General features: G+C 41.2%; 1 long non-coding RNA gene across 1 annotated transcript; it reads left to right on the top strand.

Annotated features, from left to right (window-relative positions):
* Positions 1 to 7,808: 7,808 nt before the first annotated feature.
* LOC106588508 (uncharacterized) lies at positions 7,809 to 12,182 on the top strand. Its single transcript, XR_001324661.2, has 3 exons — positions 7,809 to 8,368; positions 8,568 to 8,609; positions 10,586 to 12,182. It is a non-coding gene; the product is annotated as an uncharacterized lncRNA (long non-coding RNA).
* Positions 12,183 to 14,508: the final 2,326 nt, after the last annotated feature.

The following is a 14,508-nucleotide window of genomic DNA, read 5'->3' as shown; positions in this document are numbered from 1 at the left end:
TCACTAACTTTAAGCATCAGCTGTCAGAGCAGCTTACCGATCACTGCACCTGTACATAGCCCATCTGTAAATAGCCCACCCAACTACCTCATCCCCATATTGTTATTTATTTTTGCTCTTTTGCACCCCAGTATCTCTACTTGCACATCATCATCTGCACATCAATCACTCCAGTGTTAATGTTAAATTGTAATTATTTTGCCACTATGGTCTATTTATTGCCTTACCTCCCTAATCTTACTGCATTTGCACACACTGTATATAGATTTTTCTATTGTGTTATTGACTGTACGTTTGTTTATCCCATGTGTGTTGTTGTTTTTGTCGCACTGCTTTGCTTTATCTTGGCCAGGTCGCAGTTGTAAATGAGAACTTGTTCTCAACTGGCCTACCTGGTTAAATAAAGGTGAAATAAAAAAATAAAAAAATAAAAATAATACGTATATCCTTGCTTCAGGGCCTGAGCTACAGGCAGTTCGATTTGGGTATGTCATTTTAGGCAAACATTTTAACAAAGGGGCCTGATCCTTAAGAGGTTTTAAACCCATGTCTTACAGCCCTTTGTGTCCTGTTTCCAGGCCTACACATCTCACACGTCTCATCAACGGCGAACTGGCCTCAGGGCAGGGGTTTCCAGTACCTGGTACCTGGAATCATGCAGTAACCAATAAAGTGTTAAACAAATCTAAATATATTTTATATTTGAGAATCTTCAAATAGCCACCCTTTGCCTTGATGACAGCTTTGCACACTGTTGGCATTCTCTCAATCATCTTCACCTGGAATGCTTTTCCAACAGTCTTGAAGGAGTTCCCACATATGCTGAGCACCTGTTTGCTGCTTTTCCTTCAATCTGCGGTCCGACTCGTCCCAAACCATCTCAATTTGGTTGAGGTCAGGTGATTGTTGAGGCAGCACTCCATCACTCTTCTTCTTGATCAAATAGCCCTTACACAGCCTGGAGGTGTGTTGGGTCATTGTCCTGTTGAAAACCAAATGATAGTCCCACTAAGCCCAAACCAGATGGGATGGCGTATCACTGCAGAATGCTGTGGAAGCCATGCTGGTTAAGTGTGCCTTGAATTCTAAATAAATCACAGACAGTGTCACCAGCAAAGCACCCCCACACCATAACACCTCCTCCTCCATGCTTTACGGTGGGAAATACACATGCAGAGATAATCCGTTCACCCACACCGCGTCTCACAACGACATGACGGTTGGAACCAAAAATGTCCAATTTGGACTCCAGACCAAATGACATTTCCACCGGTCTTATGTCCATTGCTCGTATTTCTTGGCCCAAGCAAGTCTCTTCTTATTATTGGTGTCCTTTGGTAGTGGATTCTTTGCAGCAATTCGACCATGAAGGTCTGAGTCACACAGTCTCCTCTGAACAGTTGATGTTGAGATGTGTCTGTTACTTGAACTCTGTAAAGCATTTATTTGGGCTGCAATTTCTGAGGCTGGTAACTCTAATGAACTTATACTCTGCATCAGTGGTAACTTTGGGTCTTCCTTTCCTGTGGCGGTCCTCATGAGAGCCAGTTTCATCATAACGCTTGATGGTTTTTGCGACTGCACTTGAAGAAACTTTCAGAGTTCTTGAAATGTTCCGTATTGACTGACCTTCATGTCTTAAAGTAATGATGGACTGTCGTTTTTCATTGCTTATTTGAGTTCTTGCCATAATATGGACTTGGTCTTTTACCAAATAGGGCTATCACAACTGATTGGCTCAAATGCATTAAGAAGGAAAGAAATTCCACAAATTAACTATTAAGAAAGCACACCTGTTAATTGAAATGCATTCCAGGAGACCACCTATTGAAGCTGGTTGAGAGAATGCCAAGAGTGTGCAAAGCTGTCATCAAGGCAAGAATCTCAAATATAACATATATTTTGATTTGTTTAAAACTTTTTTGGTTACTACATGATTCCATATGTGTTATTTCATAGTTTTGATGTCTTCACTATTATTCTACAATGTAGAAAATTGTAAAAATTACGAAAAACCCTTGAATGAGTGGGTGTTCAAAAACTTTTGACAGGTAGTGTATATAAGGTCCCACAGTTGACATTGCATGTCAGAGCAAAAACCAAGCCATGAGGTCGAAGGAATTGTCCGTAGAGCTCTGAGACAGGATTGTGTCCAGGCACAGACCTGGGGAAAGATACCAAAAAATGTCTGTAGCACTGAAGGTCCCCAAGAACACAGTGGCCTCCATCATTCTTTATTTGTTTTGATTTAGAATGGACCATTATCATGCACCTGTCTCGAAAAGGGGGCAGTATTTTGACGTCCGGATGGAAGGCATGCCCGTAGTAAACTGCCTGCTACTCAGGCTCAGAAGGTAGGATATGCATATTATTAGTAGATTTGGATAGAAAACACTCGGAAGTTTCTAAAACTGTTTGACTGATGTCTGTGAGTATAACAGAACTCATATGGCAGGCAAAAACATGAGAAAAATCCAACCAGGAAGTGTGGAAATCTGAGGTTTGTAGTTTTTCAAGTGATTGCCTATACAGTATACAGTGACTTAGGGTTCATTTTGCACTTCCTAAGGCTTCCACTAGATGGCAACAGTCTTTAGAACATTGTTTCATGCTTCTACTGTGAATAGGGAGAGAATAAGAGGTCCTGGAGTCAGAAGACTGAGAGAATGACATGAGTTCAGAGGCGCGTGCTCACGTGAGAGTTAGCTGTGTTCCTTTTCTTTTTTGAAGACAAAGGAATCGTCCAGTTGGAATATTACTGAAGATTTATGATAAAAACATCCTAAAGATTGATGCTATACATCGTTTGACATGTTTCTACGAACGTAAATATACGTTTTTTTGACTTTTCGTAGTGACATTTTGTGCGCGCTTCCTGCATTTGGAGAAGTGGACTAAACGTGTGAACAAAAAGGAGGTATTTGGACATAAATTATGGGCTTTTTCGAACGAAACAAACATTTATTGTGGAACTGGGATTCCTGGGAGTGCATTCTGGTGAAGATCATCAAAGATAAGTGAATATTTATAATGTAATTTTTGTCATTTCTGTTGACTCCAAAATGGCGGGTATCTGTACGGCTTGTTTAGATATCTGAGCGCTGTACTCAGATTATTGCAAAATTTGCTTTCTCAGTAAAGCTTTTTTGAAATCTGACACAGCGGTTGCATTAAGGAGAAGTGTATCTATAATTCTTTGAATAACAGTTGAATATTTTATCAACGTTTATGATGAGTATTTCTGTAAATTGATGTGCTCATTCACCGGCAGTTTTGGGAGGCAAAACATTTCTGAACATTACACACCAATGTAAAATGGGGGTTTTGGATATAAATATGAACTTTATCGAGCAAAACATACATGTATTGTGTAACATGAAGTCCTATGAGTGCCATCTGATGAAGATCATCAAAGGTTAATGATTCATTTTAGCTGTATTTCTGGTTTTTGTGACGCCTCTCCTTGCTTGGAAAATGGCTGTGTGGTTTTTCTTGTCTCGGCGCTGTCCTAACATAATCTAATGTTATGCTTTCGCCGTAAAGCCTTTTTGAAATCGGACAATGTGGTTGGATTAACGAGAAGTGTATCTTTAAAATGGGATATAATAGTTGTATGTTTGAGAAATTAGAATTTTGAGATTTTTGTTGTTTTGAATTTGTCGCCCTGCTATTTCACTGGCTGTTGAATAGTGTGTCCCGCTAGTGTCCCACATACCCCAGAGAGGTTTTAATGACTCTTGACTGCCGGGTAACAGCCACTCAGTGGTGGTGAGATAAGAGAAATTATATCAGGCTCATATTCAATTGACTGTCATAGCCCCACATTTAAAAGTATTTGATTGTGAGTTCAGAAATACTGTTATAATGTTTTGCAATTGACTGCCAATTACAAAAGTAAACATTGGCTGTTAATTACATAATAATTTTTTTCATGGTTGGGGTCATGAGAATTTTCAGTTATCAAAATGGGTTCGTGGGCCAAAAAAGTTTGGGAATCCCTGTCTTAGAGACTTACCCATAAAGACTCACAGCAGTAATCACTGCCAAAGGTGATTCTAACATGTATTGACTCAGGGGTGTGAATACTTATGTCAATTTATATTTCTGTATTTCGTTTTCAAAATATTTGAAAAAAAATCTAAAAACATGTTTTCACTTTCTCATTATGTGGTATTGTGTGTAGATGGGTAAGAAGATTTTTTTTAATCCATTTTGAATTCAGGCTGTAACACAACAAAATGTGGAATAAGTTGAGGGGTATGAATACTTTCTAAAGGCTAGCTATTTAAAGGTTAAAAACAGACTTGCTTATTTTTGTATTAATTTTTATTTAAACATAGTGCATATTTTATTTTTTTCAAATACAAGTCAATGTTTTAGTAGGACTATTTTAAATATGGAGAATGTATTATATTTCTGCACTTACAGTACTTTCTAGTTTTTACATTGACAAAGGTCTCATGAGTTTCTAAAGGGAAAACAGACAAGTTGAATGTATTTCATTGTGGTTTCTCATACAGTATATGTGAATTTGTATTAGAATATTGGAATAGTAATTTGTACACATGATTTCTTGTAAAGAAAATATGATTGAGTGCTTTATCAAATGAAAAAATTATAAACACAAGAGTAAAGACGTCTGTGACAACTTTAACCATTTCCTCCTGTCTCCCTTTTATTTCTTGTATTAAACAGAAAACACAAAATGATTTATACATTAGTCCCCATCACTTGGGACCTGTAACACATGCTTGGGTTTTGTTTTGTTTCCCAATGCATTTATGGCACAATTCCAATGCATGTCATGGTATGGCTCCATACGCATATTAACGAATTGACACTCTCCTACATATGGCAACCACCTAGCAGATTCAAGGTCACTGAAGAGAGGAGAGGACGGACTTTTGCCCAATTGAGAATTTCCCCATGGTGAGGGTTGAACCGGGATGTGGACATGAAGCTAGGGTTAGGGTAAAAGTTGTGGTTGGAGCTTGGGTTGGCGTTGAACTGTGATATATATGGACATGAAGCTAGGGTTAGGGTTGTGGTTAATGCTTGGGTTATGGTTGCACAGGGATGTGGACATGAAGCTACAGTATGGTTAGGGATAGTGTTAAAGTTTGGGTGAGGGTTGAACCGGGATGTGGGCATGAAGGTAAGGTTGGGATAGTGTTAGGGTTAGTATCACGGATCCCTCGGTACTGCTGCTCATTCCGTTCACCAGCTCCGGAGGTCTACGTTACCGGCCTTCTAGGCGTCACTGAACTGGATTTATTATCACCAACCCCAGACTGTCTTGTCTCGTTACGCACACCTGGTTCCCATTCCCCTGATTTGTATGTGTCTATATGTGCCCTCTGTTCCCCATTGTCCTTGTCGGTTATTGTTACCATGTCCATTGCTCTAGTGAGTACCTGTGATGTTGTATCCGCTTCCATGCTACGTGTTATTGTGCACTTGTTTTACAGGTCTCGTCCCGTGTATTACTTAGAGGTTTACACCTTGCTAAAAAACACTATTTCATATTCCTGAGCCTGTCTCCAATCATTATACAACGTGACAGTTAGAGTTGAACTGGGATGTGGACACCAAGCTACAGTTAGAGTTGAACTGGGATGTGGACACCAAGCTACAGTTAGAGTTGAACTGGGACGTGGACACCAAGCTACAGTTAGGGATACTGCTGTAAATACAGTGTAATAATAATGAGTCCTTACAAAAAATAAAAGTATGACATAAGCTTATAGATCATTTGCTAAGTGTAACGCCCTGGCCATAGAGAGGGGTTTTTGTTCTTTATTTTGGTTAGGCCAGGGTGTTACATTGGGTGGGCGTTCTATGTTCATTTTTCTATGTTTTTGTATTTCTTTGTTTTGGGCCGTGTGTGGCTCCCAATCAGGCACAGCTGTAGTTCGTTGTTGCTGATTGGGAGTCACACATAAGGAGCCTGGTTTTCCTTTGGGTTTTTGTGGGTGATTGTTTTCTGTTTAGTGTGTTCCTGACAGAACTGTTGCTAGTCGTTTTTTTGGTTTCTTTTGTATAGTGTTCGTTGATCATTAAATCCTTTCATGATGAACACATCCTCCGCTGCACCTTGGTCTCATTTGAACGACGGCCGTTACACTAAGCTTCTGTATATACTGTGGGGTCTGAAATTATCAACACCCTTGATAAAAATGAGCAGTAATGACTGTAAAAAATAAATAATTCAAATACTGAGCTATATTGTAAGCGAAAAAAATATACTAATACAATTGCTCAGAGAAAGAGTTATTATTCTCAAAAAGGTAAGGCTCAAAATGATTGACACCCATAAAGATTGCTATAAATAAAGTAGTCAAAAGTTTTGTATTTCATCCCATATTCCTAGCACGCAATGACTACATCAAGCTTGTGACGCTACAAACTTGGATGCATTTGCAGTTCGTTTTGGTTGTGTTTCAGATTATTTTGTGCCCAATTGAAATGAATGGTAAATAATGTATTGTGTCATTTTGGAGTCACTTTTATTGTAAGTAAGAATAATGTGGATGCTAGCATGCTACCATGATTACAGATAATCCTGAATTAAATGTGAATAATGATGAGTGAGTAAATTACAGATGGTCAAAGATCATGCCCCCAAAGCATGCTAACCTCCCCTGTTATTGGTAATGTATGCTACACTACATGACCAAAAGTATGTGGACATCTGCTTGTCGAACATCTCATTCCAAAATCATGGGCATTAATATGGAGTTGATCCCCCCTTTGCTGCTATAACCGCCTCTACTCTTCTGGGAAGGCTTTCCACTAGATGTTGGAACATTGCTGCGGGGACTCAGCCACAAGAGCATTAGTAAAGTCGGGCACTGACGTTGGGCGATTAGGCCTGGCTTGCAGTCGGAGTTCCAATTCATCCCAAAGGTGACACCGATTTTGACAAACCATATCTGTATGGACCTTGCTTTGTGCACGGGGGAATTGTCATGCTGAAACAGGAAAGGGTCTTCCCCAAACTGTTGACACAAAGTTGGAAGCACAGAATCGTCTATAATGTAATTTTATGTTGTAGCGTTAAGATTTCCCTTCATTGGAACTAAGGGGCCTAGAACGAACCATGAAAAACAGCCCCAGACCATTATTCCTCCTCCACCAAATTTTACAGTTGGCACTATGCACTTGGGCAGGTAAACTTCTCCTGGCATCCGGCAAACCCAGATTTGTCCGTCTGACTGCCAGATGGTGAATCGTCACTCCAGAGAACGTGTTTCCTCTGCTGCAGAGTCCAATGGCGGCGAGCTTTACACCACTCCAACCGACACGTGGCATTGCGCATGGTGATCTTAGGCTTGTCTGCGGCTGCTTGGCCATGGAAACCCATTTTATTTTGCTCCCAACTAAGAGTTTCTGTGCTGACGTTGCTTCCAGAGGCAGTTTGGAACTCTGTAGTGAGTGTTGCAACCGAGGCCAGGCGATTTTTACGAGCTACGCGCTTCAGCACTTGGTGGTCCCGTTCTGTGAGCTTGTGTGGCCTGCCACTTTGCTGCTGAGCCGTTGTTGCTCCTAGACGTTTCCACTTCACAATAACAGCACTTACAGTTGACCAGGGCAGCTCTAACAGGGCTGAAATTTGATGAACTGACTTGTCGGAATGGTGGCATCCTATGACTGTGCCACGTTGAAAGTCTGAGCTCTTCAGTACGGGCCATTCTATTGCCAATGTTTGTCTATGGAGATTCCATGGCTGTGTGCTCGATTTTTCCTCCTCCTCCTCCTTCTTCCTCCTCCATAGGTGCCTCATTTTCCTCCTCCTCCTTAGGTGGAGTGTGTGTGTTAAAAAGAGACCCTCAAATGATAAACAAGCTCTGGTCAAAAAAGCTGACATCACTCCTGCTGCATCTCACTAACACATGACTGACGCCACTCTACTGTCCCACAAAGGAGGGGGAGGAAAACAGAGGAGAACCTCTTAAGTTTCCAGTCCAGTACAGAACTACCACTGATATGAGAGAGGACACAAGGAAGTGAGAGCAGTAAAGCAGAAAGAGAAGAATTCTCCAGAAAACGCTGTGTCTTGCTCTCGCCGAGAGAAGCTTAGACCAAACATAGATTCTATAGGGACACTGTTTTTTAGCTCAGATTGTAGAACTTGAAGCCTATCATGATGGAAGTGATCCTGACTAGACTGAGAGATTTCTCCTCTAAGGACGCCACCTTTGATGCCTGTAAGTCAGCCGGGCCCGTTGTGTCCAGGGACCCACAGACCACCAGAGACCCCTGCCTGGAGGAAGAGCTCCAGATGGAGGGCTGCATTCCCGGAGAATAGGGCAGCTGCCCCTACAAACTGGACTTTGAAAGTGCACTGGCCTGGCTGCACAGGGAACTGGTAAGACTGGACAATTGACTGAAGTCTTAGATTGTGAAATCAGAATGATTACGTCTCTCTAGAACTGATCAAACATGTAGTCTGTCTCCATGGACTTAGATGAGTAAACATATACTCAGCAACATTTACTATATGAATATATTGATGTGTTTGTATTTGCAACAGAAATACAAATTTGGTCTTTCCTGTATGTTTACAGATGATCATGGAAAATGGATTGCGATTATTCAGCACATTTACTGTGAGTTACTGTGAGACTCAAGAGTTATCTTGTCTTTCCATACTTTATATTTGTAGAGAAAGAGGACATGTTAACATGATTCTATGCTAGATATGAATACTCAAGCCCCCAAAACTATGACCTGTATGTGGTCTTCTGGCTCTGTGGGACTAGAGTGGAAATGGAGACATTTTTGTTGGCTATTAGGGCTAAGGTCAACGTATCGCTCACCTAATGAAATGATCTACTTGGTCAGTCATATTGTTAGTGTGTGAGAGTGTCCCGTTAATGCATTCTTGTAATTGAGATGTGCAGACAGGCTGGCGATGTTACGATGTCAACCGCTTGCCATTTAGTCCTTGCCAGTGCCTCGTCATGGCAACCAAGTGTCCCGAGCACACAAAACACACCAAACCTCGGCGTCAGACAGGACAAAGACACACTGGTTAAGGGAGAGAGCTGAAGACTATAGGTTACTTTACTGGCATAGCTCTGGCTTAGTTGGTTGAACAGAATAGGCATTGGACTACAAAACATACAGTACTGTGCATGGACAATATATTTTACATTTGAGTCATTTAGGAAAGATTCTCTTATCCTGAGCGACTTACCTCAGAGTTAAGTGAAGCACATTGACAGATTGTTCACCCAGTTAGCTCTGGGATTTGAGCCATCAACCTTTTGGGTACTGGCCCAATGCTCTTAATCGCTAGGCTACCTGCTGCCCAATGGCCAAAACATTTTATATAGATCCACTGGTCCACAAAGAGACCATGTTATAAAACCATCTATACTGTCAGATGCACTGCAGGTCTTCGTCCTCTTTCATTTTCGGACCACCAACACATAAGACACCCACGTAAACTCTATCCAATTACTTCCACCTCCCAGTGACCAATGATTGCCGGCCTTTGATGTCATGAGACGTGGGTTTGTGCAGATACAGTGGGACCGGCCCAGTTCCAGTCCCTGTGTCCAGTATTCAGACAACCATTGTGCCATAGCTGCAACACAGCACAAATAGAAGTGACATCCACAAATTAGAACCATCGCCTCTCATCAAGTCTCATGGCCCAATATTCAGTAGTTCTCAAAAGAAAAAGCAAGAACTCCAGCAGGAACAAGCTCTTGTTTACTGTGTATCCCCCATGGTATATTAGGCATAGTTTGATCTGCTGCAATGGCTGGAATACACACAGAAAACACACACACGTCAAGGGGGATATCATCCCACAGGAAGCCCACTGCTCATACTTCACTCAAAGGAAAGTTCATGTTTCTTTTTCTAAAGCTTTTAAAGCCACATCACATCCTTTCAGTCTGAGCCCAATCCCAGTCTGATGCTGTAATTAACAGAGAAAGAAATGCAGATCTGATCATGGTCGGTTTTTGTTTGAACATTCCTCTCCCTGGGACAAACTTGGACTTGGCGATTCAGGGGAATTCCGAATATTCTATTCTCACAATGAGGGCAATTAGACTGGCTCTCATGAATAGAGAAGAAAGAGAGAGAGAAAAGCATTTGCATCTGAAAGAGGCAGCGCTCAACTGAAATGGTTTAGCCAGGTCATGTCAGGGAAAGGACATGAACTTCATCAGCTAAAAGAGACTAGAGGAAGCCGCAGCGCTGTTCAAAAAGAGAGATTTAGGCCTACAAATCAGTAGCTTACTACAAATCAGTAGCTTACTACAAATCAGTAGCTTACTACAAATCAGCAGCTTACTACAAATCAGTAGCTTACAGATGTGTCCTGCACTGGTTTTTTTTGTTACATGACATTTGGTTCTGTCTTTTGAACTATTTTTCTAAACTACTTGACAATTGTTTCTGCTATCTATTTATTTCTCTGTAATAGCTAGTATTTGCTATTGCTTGTGTCTGTTTCAGTGTATGTTACATCTGTGTCTGTCTTTCTCTTTTATGTCTATTTTTATTTCTTTATTTGATGTGTCTGTGTCTTTGTCGCTCTGTTTAAAATCCTAACTGTTTTGTGCAGATGGAAATGCAATCTCAGGACCAGGCCTTGATACAAAAGCTGATGGACCTTCACACAGCAATCCAAGAGCTCAAGCTTGAGAGTGCCGAGGAGGAGGAGGAGGAAGAAGAGGAGAAGGAGGAGTAGGAAGAAAAGGAATAGGAGGATGAGGAGACAGAGGTGGCTAGGAGCTGGGGCTTTGAGAGCGAGGCAGGGGGCAGTGGTAGTAGTGTTTACTCCAGCTCAGGGGAAGTGGGATTTTCCATATCCTGCCTGTCCACTAGAATGACACCATCTGCTCTTGGGTCATCTCTACCAAAAAGGACTTTCAGCAGAAGAAGCTCTGTGCCTTAATAAAACCACAAAAAGTACTCTCTTATGGACTGACCACATAGTCAATGTCAGGCATATACCACAATATCATCTATATCATCTATGCGCATGTGCGTGTGAGAGAATAATTCAATGTCTGAGACTGCAGAGCTTAAGTAAGCTGTGTAATTTTAAACTCTAACTAGATGGAAGAAACAACAACAGCTGCTATCACTGTACAAAGGTCATAAAGGTATCATAGTACATTTAAGAGAGAATAACCATTATTTATGGTAGCATATTGCCTGTAATGTCTCAACAATTTCAATATCATGACTGCATATCATTCCAATAAGCTCTAATACTCTTCCATATTACTTGAAATGGTCTGTTGTTACTGAAATTGTCACGTTTCCTTAAGGGCAGGGAGAAGGGGCAGAGTCAAGAGCAGGAGACTGAGGTCCAATAGTGCCGAAGTTTATTTCCACCGAAACAAAGGTGGTCAAAAGGCACAGGGTGCGCACAACACCCAAACGGAAAAGGTTATCCAAAAATGATAACGCACGGGGCGCAGCCCGGCAATAAAAATATAGAATGCAGCATGCTGAAAACACAAAACCGTGTACACAAAATCACTACCCGTCGACATACAAATAATCCCGCACGAATACAGAACACAAAGGAACAAACTAAATACCCCCTCCCACTAATGGCAGACAAGAAACAGGTGCGGACCTAGACAGACAAAAACCAAAGAACACAGAAACATAGATCGGTGGCAGCTAGTAGACCGGCGACGACGACCGCCGAGCGCCGCCCGTCCGAGGAGGGGCGCCATCTTCTGAAATACAGTATTTTTAGAATGTCAAATTAATATGCAATTTGTATCATCCACCCACATGCTGTATATATTGATTTGTTGTACAACACTGTAATTGTACACCGATGTTTGTAGACTAAAACATGAATGTCAGTAACATACAGTGTATATACTTACTATAATGAATGACAACGCACCTTAGATTGAGATTATGTGTCTGTTCATTGACGGCACACAGGTTGGCATTTTGGAGTAATATCCAGTTGGCTGATCCAGCAGAATCATACAATACAATGAAGGGTCAAGTAAAATGTTTTTTTGAAGAAAGGGCATCAAAGTGAACAAGATAGGATACTGTGTAATGGATATAATGTTTAAGGGACAAGTGGAGGTGTTTATCCTTGCTACTGTAACTGCATTTGGGATAGGTACTGTACATAGCATGCCAGAACAATAAAGATTAAAAAATATTATGTACTGTACAGTTATTTCTGTCATATCAGAAAACATGTGAAGTCAAAAGCCCAACTGTTACCGAGACTTTAAGTTTCATGGTTTATTCTTAAAAAATATATACAGTGGGGGAAAAAAGTATTTGATCCCCTGCTGATTTTGTACGTTTGCCCACTTACAAAGGAATGATCAGTATAATTTTAACGGTAAGGTTTATATGAACAGTGAGAGACAGAATAACAACAAAAAAATCCCGAAAAACACATGTCAAAAATGTTATAAAATGATTTGCATTTTAATGAGGGAAATAAATATTTGACCACTCTGCAAAACATGACTTAGTACTTGGTGGCAAAACCCTTGTTGGCAATCACAGAGGTCAGACGTTTCTTGTAGTTGGCCACCAGGTTTGCACACATCTCAGGAGGGATTTTGTCCCACTCCTCTTTGCAGATCTTCTCCAAGTCATTAAGGTTTTGAGGCTGACGTTTGGCAACTCGAACGTTCAGCTCCCTCCACAGATTTTCTATGGGATTAAGGTCTGGAGACTGGCTAGGCCACTCCAGGACCTTAATGTGCTTCTTCCTGAACCACTCCTTTGTTGCCTTGGCCGTGTGTTTTGGGTCATTGTCATGCTGGAATACCCATCCATGAAGTTGTCCTGTCCCCTTAGCAGAAAAACACCCCCAAAGCATAATGTTTCCACCTCCATGTTTGACGGTTGAGATGGTGTTCTTGGGGTCATAGGCAGCATTCCTCCTCCTCCAAACACGGCGAGTTGAGTTGATGCCAAAGAGCTCCATTTTGGTCTCATCTGACCACAACACTTACACCAGTTGTCCTCTGAATCATTCAGATGTTCATTGGCAAACTTCAGACGGGCATGTATATGTATTCTTGAGCAGGGGGACCTTGCGGGCGCTGCAGAATTTCAGTTTTTCACGGCGTAGTGTGTTACCAATTGTTTTCTTGGTAACTATGGTCCCAGCTGCCTTGAGATCATTGACAAGATCCTCCCGTGTACTTCTGGGCTGATTCCTCACCGCTCTCATGATCATTGCAACTTCACGAGGTGAGATCTTGCATGGAGCCCCAGGCCGAGGGATATTGACAGTTCTTTTGTGTTTCTTCCGTTTGCGAATAATCGCACCAAATGTTGTCACCTTCTCACCAAGCTGATTGGCGATGGTCTTGTAGCCCATTCCAGCCTTGTGTAGGTCTACAATCTTGTCCCTGACATCCTTGGAGAGCTCTTTGGTCTTGGCCATGGTGGAGAGTTTGGAATCTGATTGATTGATTGCTTCTGTGGACAGGTGTCTTTTATAGAGGTAACAAGCTGCGGTTAGGAGCACTCCCTTTAAGAGTGTGCTCCTAATCTCAGCTTGTTACCTGTATAAAAGACACCTGGGAGCCAGAATTCTTTCTGATTGAGGGGGGTCAAATACTTATTTCCCTCATTAAAATGCAAATCAATTTATAACATTTTTGACATGCGTTTTTCTGGATATTTTTGTTGTTATTCTGTCTCTCACTGTTCAAATAAACCTAACGTTAAAATTATAGACTGATAATTTCTTTGTCAGTAGGCAAACATACAAAATCAGCAGGGGATCAAATACTTTTTTCCCCACTGTATATATTAGCTTGTTGCTTCTGCACAGCAAATTGGCCAGCGTAACCTAATGTTGGTTTTTCTGTGTAACAGTTCTAGTATTAATTCGGGAGTTAAATTAACCCTGTAAGTGTAAAATTAACACTCGTTGGTGTAAAAGTGTTGGTGTTAATATCCAGCGTTAAAGCAAAGCCACACCCATCATTATCATATTTCCCAGCATGCTCTATTGCAGGTTTGTTTCAATATCTATGTTTTTTTATTGATGTAATCTTATGCTACTCAAATATAAATTACATACATTTTTCTAAACTAATCCAATCTATTACTTATTGCACCCATTACTGAAATGTTTTTTACAGTTTAGATGCTTTAGGTAGTCTCATATCTTAGGGTGTTTTCACACATCAAATCAATCAAATTAAATAAAATGTATTTATATAGCCCTTCTTACATCAGCTGATATCTCAAAGTGCTGTACAGAAACCCAGCCTAAAACCCCAAACAGCAAGTAATGCAGGTGTAGAAGCACGGTGGCTAGGAAAAACTCCCTAGAAAGGCCAAAACCTAGGAAGAAACCTAGAGAGGAACCAGGCTATGAGGGGTGGCCAGGCCTCTTCTGGCTGTGCCGGGTGGAGATTATAACAGTAGTTGTCGAGGGTGCAACAAGTCAGCACCTCAAGAGTAAATGTCAGTTGGCTTTTCATAGCCGATCATTGAGAGTATCTCTACTGCTCCTGCTGTCTC

This window comes from Salmo salar, chromosome ssa27, assembly GCF_905237065.1.
Source record: "Salmo salar chromosome ssa27, Ssal_v3.1, whole genome shotgun sequence".
NCBI classification, from domain to species: domain Eukaryota; kingdom Metazoa; phylum Chordata; class Actinopteri; order Salmoniformes; family Salmonidae; genus Salmo; species Salmo salar.
Note: the sequence above shows the minus strand (reverse complement) of the source record. Positions and strands in the feature narration are given on the sequence as shown.